The following is an 8,976-nucleotide window of genomic DNA, read 5'->3' on the forward strand; positions in this document are numbered from 1 at the left end:
TGCCCCAGGCTCTGACCTTTCTTCCAACTGCCAGAAACACTCACTGGCTCTAAGAGGTTCAGATGCTGTTGAACCTCATGGAAACCCAGTTTCCTCAGTAGTTGAAAAGAATGATTTTTTTTTTTTTTTTTTTTGAGACGGTGTCTCACTCTGTCACCCATGCTGGAGTGCAATGGCGTTATCTCAGCTCGCTGCAACCTCCACCTCCCAGGTTCAAGCGATTCTCCTGCTCCAGCCTCCTGAGTAACTGGAATTATAGGTGCCCGCCACCATGCCCAGTTAATTTTTATATTTTTAGTAGAGACGGGGTTTCACCATGTTGACCAGGCTGGTCTTGAACTCCTGGCTTCAAGTGATCCGTCCGCCTTGGCATCCCAAAGTGCTGGGATTACAGGTGTGAGCCACCACACCCAGCCCTCAGGTGTTGAAAAGAAAATGTTGTATCTTTCTCTAAATGTCCTAGGAAAGATTAAATAAAATAATCAATGCTGACATGCAGCTGGTATGCACCAGGACAACTGCACATGTGTGAAAATGTCCGTATGCCTCAACACTGTCTGGTACCAGCCAATCCCAGAGCTCCCTGAAGCATCCCCTGTCCCCTATTGGCCTGATTACCCAAGCCCTCCCCAGGACTCTTCGCTGACCTCCCCAGGGATCAGCAGCTGTGGGTAATGCCTGACACAATATTGGGGGGGTGGGCAGCAGCAGGGTGAGGGTGGTTTCAGGACCTGCCCAGCATGGTGGCTGGCATTTATCCTCATTGGTCGTTTGTCCATGCTCTTCCTGTTAAAAATTTGGACTGTCCTCTGGAAGCAATGCATTTGGGTGCACCTGTCTTGTAAGTTGAATTATAGACCACATAAGTAACAGGCAGGCTAAGGTAGAGAGGGATCACCCCTTAAACTGTCATCAGTCATTTATACCTTAGAGTAAGTGAATGAAGGAATGGAGCGGAGGTTTTTGTAGGGACTGGCAGGTAAGGTGAAAGGAAGGAGGTGTAATACCAAGGGAAGGAAGTGTTAGGAGCCCAAATGGGGAAACAACTTCAGGCTATTTCTCCTCACTGCCTAGAGCCCTACTTATCCTTCAAGCCCTACATGTTCCCCACCAGCATTTTAAATTCCTTGGATTCAAGGTGCAATACTCCCTGGAAGCAGATGTACTCCATGAAGAAGAAGGGAAATGGGCCCCACAGGTGGTGCTGCAGAGTCCCACTCGCCAGCCACAGACACCACGGACACCCAGGGCAGTGTAGACGGGTGGGACAGTGGACCCTGGATGGTGAAGGAGCACCAGATTCAAGGCAGAATGCCTGGCCCCAAGACTCAGCCCCACACTTACTGGAGAGAGAGAGAGAGTGTGTGTGTGTGTGTGTGTGTGTGTGTGTGTCATTGGTCAAGCTGCCTGAGTTTCTTTGAGTCTCTATTTCCCCTCATCTGTGAAATGTGGATTAAATTACCTGCTCAGCCAACCTCACAGGCTGATGAAAGATCAGAAGAGAGCTGGTGTATAAAAGGACTTTGTAAATTGTGAATTGCACTTCTAACATATGGTGTTATGCTAATCCACTCCATTCAGAAAGAAGCAGAGCTGGGCGTGGGGAGAAGTGACTCAGGCAGCTCAAGACAGGAGTGAGGGCTGAAAAGCTAGGCGGTGACTGAAAATAGAACCGTTTTCAGAGCTCTCGTGCCAGGTTCCTGGGACCAGGCTCGCCAGCAGCTGGCAGGCAGGGGCTCCAGGCTGGCCAGGCCTCAGCTACCTGCTCCCCAGTGCTGCAGCCCGAGGTGGCCAGACGCCCCACCTGGTCAGTGCAGTCCAGCGACCTCTGCTCACAAGCAAGAAGTGGAGGATGAGGACCAGTTTTTTGAATTCAAATGACTCTCTCTCCTGGAGCCGCCTGCCTGCTGCCAAGTGCAGCTTTTGGCTTCTTGCCTGCATTCCTACCAGCAAAATTAGCCCACGGATGAAACCTACAAAGCACATTGGCCCAGGAGACCAGAGGCCCTGCCTGCATGCTCCAGCCCCATGAGGGAAGTGTCCCCTGCCCATCCTGCCTCAGCTGAGCCCCAGCCCTCCTATTTTGAGGCAGGTAACAGGGCCGGTACCCACAGGACTAAGCACTACTAAGCCATCAAGGTCCGGGGCAAGCTGGCCTGTGTGGGTGTAACTAGGCACAGACTTGATGTTTCATAAACAAACATTCCTTCAAGGCATTTCTGCTGCTAGCTCAGGCCAAGGAAAGCAAGGTAATAACTCAAGGAACAGTGACCTCACCAGGAAAGCAGGCTCCTCCGTCTCACACACAAATCCCACATCCCCATATATCCCGGACTCAGTGTGTCATGAAAAATCCCCAAGAGGCACTCCCCTGTAAAGGGAGCAGGTAGCCAGTTGAGAAGCAGGCTGGGAGCAGGGAGGGAGCTTTTTTCCAGCTGCCTAGAGATACCACCATCCCAGGAGCAAGGAGTGGGCAGTGCAGAGGGTCTCTGCCCTCTGTGGGTCCTGCCCTCTTGCCACCACAGAAAGAAAGCAGAACAAAGCCGAAACTATTTGTCATTTTGGCTCTTTCAGGTCCTGGCCAGGCTCTGTGACAGCATGCTGCCTCGGCAGCCACTGGGAGCTGGAGCTGGAGCTGGGAGCTGGGAGCTAAGCGCTGGGCCCTGTTGTGAAACCACTCAGCCTGGTCCTGCTTCATTTTCCCCATCTGCTGCTTTGTTCTTCCTCAGGATGTGGTGAGAGGTGGAGACTGGGGAAGGAAGTAGGAAGAAGAGAGGCCTGGAAGTCCTGGCTGTTTATTCCCTGATCCTCCACCCTGAGAAGAGAGAGGGCAGAAAGCCACCCTGTCTCTGAACCTAGGTAAATGCACCCCCCAGGTACCCACCTGTGTGCTGGAGGCTACTTGAAGCTACAGGCTAAACCCACACATCTTCCTGGGCCCTCCAGTTGGGCCGCGGTGGACTTTATCACATTAAGACAAATACAACTGTATTAACAGAAGCTAACATTTATGCTTTACATGTGCCGCACACTGTGCTAAGTGCATCAAGTGCCTTAGCTCATGCAATCCTCCTAACAACGCCATGGGATAGCTCTTTCATTTACCCTATTGGTTTACAGAGGCTTAGAGAGTTCATGAGGTTGCTTGAGGTCACATAGCTATGGGTGGCGGCCCAGAGATGGACTCAGGCAGTTGGACTGCAGAGCCCACTGCAGGTAGATGTCCAATTTGTACACTGCCCGAAGGTGCCCTGCTAGCGACAAGTGCTGTGTGCATGGGCACTGCCTCCACTCAAAGACAGCACTGTCCACTTGCTTCGAGGGGTCAGCTTCCTAAAGTGGCAAAATTTACTTGAATATTTCAGTTAAAGGTTGAGTTCTCTTTGGCAGTGTTAGTACCAAAACACCAATAGCTATATGTAACTATGTAACTATATGTAACTAGTTATATACATACACTCTATAACTATATGTAATTGTTATGTAGTCATATAATTACATATAGTTATTGGTGTCTTGGTACTAATTTAATATTCTGTTAAATTGAGTTAAATTGAGTTTAGCCTAAAGCTGCCTCCTTACATCTTCCTAAAGGTTTCTCCCTACACAGTGAACTGTACCCTAAACTGGACGTATAAACAGACTGTAACCTACTCTTGTTTCAGCCAGTCACAGATGGCCAACTGTTCGTACTGTGTTCAAGTAAGGCAAAAGCCCAGCTGTACTCTGTGCAGCTATACCAGGCAAGAATCCAGCTGTGTCTGGTCCTCACTCCCACTTTCTGTATATCACTTTCCTTTTTTCTCTCCATAAATGCCCTCCGACCACACGGCAATACCAATAGAGTCTCTCCAAACCTATTCTGGTGTGGAGGACTGCCCGATTCACAAACAGTTTTTTGCTCAATTAAACTCTGTTAAATTTAATTTGTCTAAAGTTTTTGTGTTAACGCCTTCAATTTCAGCCCCTTTCTCAAAGGTCACCGCTACTATCAAAGTGGTATTTTTATAGAATACAAACACGTATATGATTGACTTTCAAATGGTTCAGATGGGAAAAAGTTATTTGAACTATACTTTCAATTTATCTGTAAGCTTAGGATTGCTTCAAAGTTAGCTTTTTTTTTAAGTTAACAAGAAAACAAATCAGAAAAAGAAAAAAGTCTTCAAAGAAAAGTTGCTCCTAGGTTGAACCCTCCAGGGTATATCTTCTCTGCTGTTAGAGGCACTAAAGTAAAAATGTGTGGGAAGTGTGCCCAAGCCAAGCTGCCTGGAAATGCTCCAATCCCTATTTATGCTCTGAGCTCCCTGGGAGTGGTGGGGTCCACCCCCAGGTCTCCTTCCTCCCCCAGCCCTGCACCTTGAAGTTCCAACTGCAGATTCTCTACCTCCTAGACACTCACCGCCCTGCACCCACACATCATCCCCCAGGCAAAAATGCCTGCCAGGGTCTCATCACATTTTATTGATTGCAATAGAAAACCACTCTAAAAAAGAACTGGTTCTGTACTCTGGGTTCCCTGTCCATAATGCAGGGGCTTTTCTGGCTTTGGTTAATAGTGGTGGAGAAATGTGGCAGGGATAGAGGGGTGAGAACGTGCCAAGTCCAACAGCGGCATCCCCAGCCCAAGAATGTCCAGGCTATCAGAGTGTGGTCCCTGCACAACTTCCACATCATGAAGGTTGTGCCTACCTGCTCTTGAATTGTTTTAGGTCTCTCTTGACTCAGGACAAAGGCCACAAATATTTTCCCCATTTTCAATGATCTGTTACTATTGCACAATTTTTCATTCTAAGGACCAAAAGAAGGGTGGAGACTTCAGTGTTCCTGACCAGAACTACAGCTCATGTTCAGAAGGAGGAAATGCTGCCTGTGGCTTCAGGGAGGCAGGAGGACCAGGCAGGCCCTCAGCCAGCCCCTTACTCGGCAGGTGAGCTGCTTGCGAAAGACAGTAGCTCACTTGTCATCCCAGTGTCCGGGGCAACAGCACAACAGTGCAGAGCCATACAGGTCAGCGCCCTGGCCTCCCCAACATAAAATCTCCCCGGCCTGTGCAGTGGGAGGGGCAGGGCACAGGGGAAAAAAACAGGTAGGCTTCTTGATGTGAGAAAGTTTCTCCAGCCTGGGGGCATTTCTAGTCTCTTTCCTCTGCCTGAAAGTGCAGTCAATAAAACCATGAGCCTAATTCCCACCCAAGTGATTATTTTAGTCCTGGGAACCTCCCCAATGAGAGGTCCTTTCCCCCACCATGAAACCTAGATTTATGACAAGGATTTAAGAAACACACCCTCCTCCACAATTTAATATTGTGTTTTGAAATGCAAACCCTGTGTTTCCTACAACAAAAAGCAAAAGTCATCCTCAGGAAACACAGAATTCAGCAGTGCCTAAGTTGGACTTATGGGGCAGCCAAAAGGAAGAGGAAGTTGTGTACTAGAAGAAGTGAGCTGGGAATTAGATGTGGGAATTTGAGTTGGCAATCAGAAAGAAAAAGAGAAAAGGGAAGAGCTTGAAGCAGCTTAGATGATTTCAGACACAATTAACTCATTATTCAGTAAACCATGCTGCACATTGGGAATGTAAACATGAAATGCTCCTGCTCCTGGCCAGTGTAACAGTCTAATGGAAGATACTGACAGAAACAAACAAGAAAACCACGTGATCTGTGTTAGACATGTTTACCTTGCAAAGGGAAAATACAGTAAGTATCTGACTGGGAGACTCAGGGATATTTGAGCTAGGTATTGAAAGATAAGTATAAGTTTTGCCAAGAAAAGAAAGGGCAAGGGCCTAAGGGCATTCCAAAGACAAGTCACTTAGAAAGCACTAGAAGAGGCCGGGCACAGTGGCTCACACCTGTAATCCCAGCACTTTGGGAGGCTGAGGTGGGAGGTTCACGAGGTCAAGAGTTCGAGACCATCCTGGCTAACACGGTGAAACCCCATCTCTACTAAGAATACAAAAAATTAGCCAGATGCGGTGGCAGGCGCCTATAGTCCCAGCTACTCGGGAGGCTGAGGCAGGAGAACGGCGTGAACCTGAGAAGCGGAGCTTGCAGTGAGCTGAGATCGCACCACTGCACTCCAGCCTGGGCAACACAGCGAGACTCCATCTCAACCAAAACAAAAAAAAAAAAAAGAAGAAAGAAAGCAAGCACTAGAAGAAAAGGTGACAACAACCCAGTTTGGGAAGATTTCTCTTACTGTGAGAACAGGGAGCATCCCTGGGCAAAATGCCTGGGCCCTTTGGCAAGGGGCTTGCGAAATGGCAATACAGGTCAGCCAGAACTCAAGGGGATGTGGGCCAGGGAAGAGAGAGAGAATGGTTTTGACTGTACTTTGCATATAGGCTCTCATCTTAGATTACTCACCCATAAAATGTGGATAATAATTGCCCTTCTGCAAAGTTAGAGTAAGAATATACATATGGTTGAGGTATCTTAAGCAGTCAAACTCATAGAAACACAAAATAGAATGGTGGTAGCCAGGGGCTGGAGAAGTGGTGAAATGGAGAGTTGTTATTCAATGGGTATAGAGTTTCAGTTTTACCAGATGAAAAAGTTCTAGAGGTCTTTTGCACAACAAAATGAAAATACTTGGCCAGGCATGGTGACTCATGACTGTAATCCCAGAACTTTGGGAGGCTGAGGCTGAGAACATTTACAACTAATTTTAACCTAAATGCAGCCTGAGAACTTGTTTTTTAAAAAAAGTCTCTTGTGCTTATAATGAAACCATCACATTAACATCAATTGCTTTACTTTTTGTATATAAACAACAAAACTTAGAAATAAAAATGAGTGAGATTAATTTAGAAGAAATAATACTTGATCTAAATGAAAAGTCATGCTTTACTAAGTCACATGGAAATGCAGCTCCTGCAGCTGCATCATCTTTCTGCTCAGTCTTCTTAAAATTACAACAAACTTTTGAAGTAGATGCTGATGGGTGTTGTCTGCTTTTCCTGGTCAGTGATGTCACTATGCCACCCTCCCCTATGGTGGACAGACAATAAATGCTGACAAAATGTTGTGCAAGTTACGTGTTCATTGCCAACAATCTTGAGACATGGAAAGCTGGTATCTAATTTTTCATTAAACAAGAACTTTCTATTTTTTTAGCTGGTTGTTGGCAGAAAGTCTTATTGCAAAATTTAAAAAGCATTAAGTGTATTCATTTCCCATTGCTGCTATAACAAATTACCACCAATTTAGTAGCTTAAAACAATGCAGGCTGGGCGCAGTGGCTCATGCCTGTAATACCAGCACCTTGGGAGGCCGAAGTGGGTGGATCACCCGAGGTCAGCAGTTCGAGACCAGCCTGGCCACCATGGTGAAACCCCATCTCTACTGAAAATACAAAAAAAAATTAGCCAGGTGAGGTGGTGTCTGTAATCCTGGCTACTTGGGAGGCTGAGGCAGGAGAATCACCTGAACCCAGGAGGCAGAGTTTGCAGTGAGCCCAGACTGTGTCATTGCACTCTAGCCTGGGCAACAAGAATGAAGCTCTGTGGAAAAAAAAAATGCAAAATTATTATCTTACAGTTACAGTTCTGGAGGTCAGAAGCCCCAAATCAGTCTTACTAGGCTAAAGTCAAGGTGCTGGCCAACCTGGTTCCTTTCGGAGACTCTAAGTGAAGAATCTGTTCCCTTGCCACTTATAGTTTCTGGAGTCCATGTGCATTCCTAGATTCATGGCTCCTTCTTCACATCATTCCAACCCCTTGCTTTAATTGTAACATCTACCACTGACTCTGAACTCCAGTAGTCTCCCTCTTATAAAGACCCTTGATTACATAAAGCCCACGTGGATAATCTGCAATAATCTACACATCTCAAGATCCTTAATTTAGTCACATCTGCAAATTCTTTTTGCCATGTGTGGTAATGTATTCACAAGTTCCAGGGATTAGGACATGGACATCTTTGGGTATTGGAGATGGTGGAGCATCAGTCAGCTGACCACAATAAGCAATATAAAAACTAGATGTAGTTTTACATGATACAATAAGTGACACAACCAATGTAGCAGATTTCCGACTACTACTTATACACTCTGAGCTAGAACTGCTTGGCCTCTATTTCCCAAACATATTGAAAGTACACGTAGCCTATATTTTTCCAGATTTCACATTGACCCCATTGACTAGCAGCCTGGCACTTTGAGCATATGGCATCACACAGGCCAAAATATGGGTCACAGCACAACTGACTGGTACACTGAGTCACCAACAACAATCAACAGCCAGTACCGCAGCATCCACTACCACTGCATCCACTACCACTGCCTGTGACCAGAAGGAATTAGTTGTCCCTAGCAGCTCCTGTCCAAAAGCACTTTATTTCATCAACAAACACCCTGCATGCTGTCCTTGAAAAGGAGGTGCTACTTATGCTGCATCTAGAAAGCTTCAAAAAAAAGGGGTGGGGGGATGAAGGCTGGGCATGGTGGATCACACCTGTAATCCCAGCACTTCAGGAGGCTGAGGTAGAAGGATTGCTTGAGCCCAGGGGTTCAAGACAAGCCTGGACAACAAAGTGAGACCCCATCTCTACTAAAAAAAAAAAGTTAGCCAGCCATGGTGATACATGCCTATAGTCCTGGCTACTGAGGAGGCTGAGGCAGGAGGATTGTTTGAGCTCCAGAATTGGAGGCTGTAGTAAGCCGTGATTGTACCACTGCACTCCAGCCTTGGCAACAGAGCAAGACCCTGTCTCAAATTTTAAAAAATAAATAAAGATGGAGCAAGCTTGGTGAGTAAAAAGGAAAAGAAAAAAGAAAGAAAGAAAGAAAAGAAAAGAAAAGAAAAGGGACAGGCATGCCCAGCTGCCTTTCAGATGTAGCCATGCGTTGAAGGGAGAGCTCTGGCTGCTATGCCATCTCACACACTGTTTGCCAAGACTAGCTGGAAGTAGGAACCTACCAAACCCATCCCTGCTTATCTCTGTGCCAGTAATAAGAATACATCTTTTAAAAA

The sequence above is a fragment of the Pan paniscus genome, chromosome 7 (genome assembly GCF_029289425.2).
Source record: "Pan paniscus chromosome 7, NHGRI_mPanPan1-v2.0_pri, whole genome shotgun sequence".
Taxonomy (NCBI): Eukaryota; Metazoa; Chordata; class Mammalia; order Primates; family Hominidae; genus Pan; species Pan paniscus.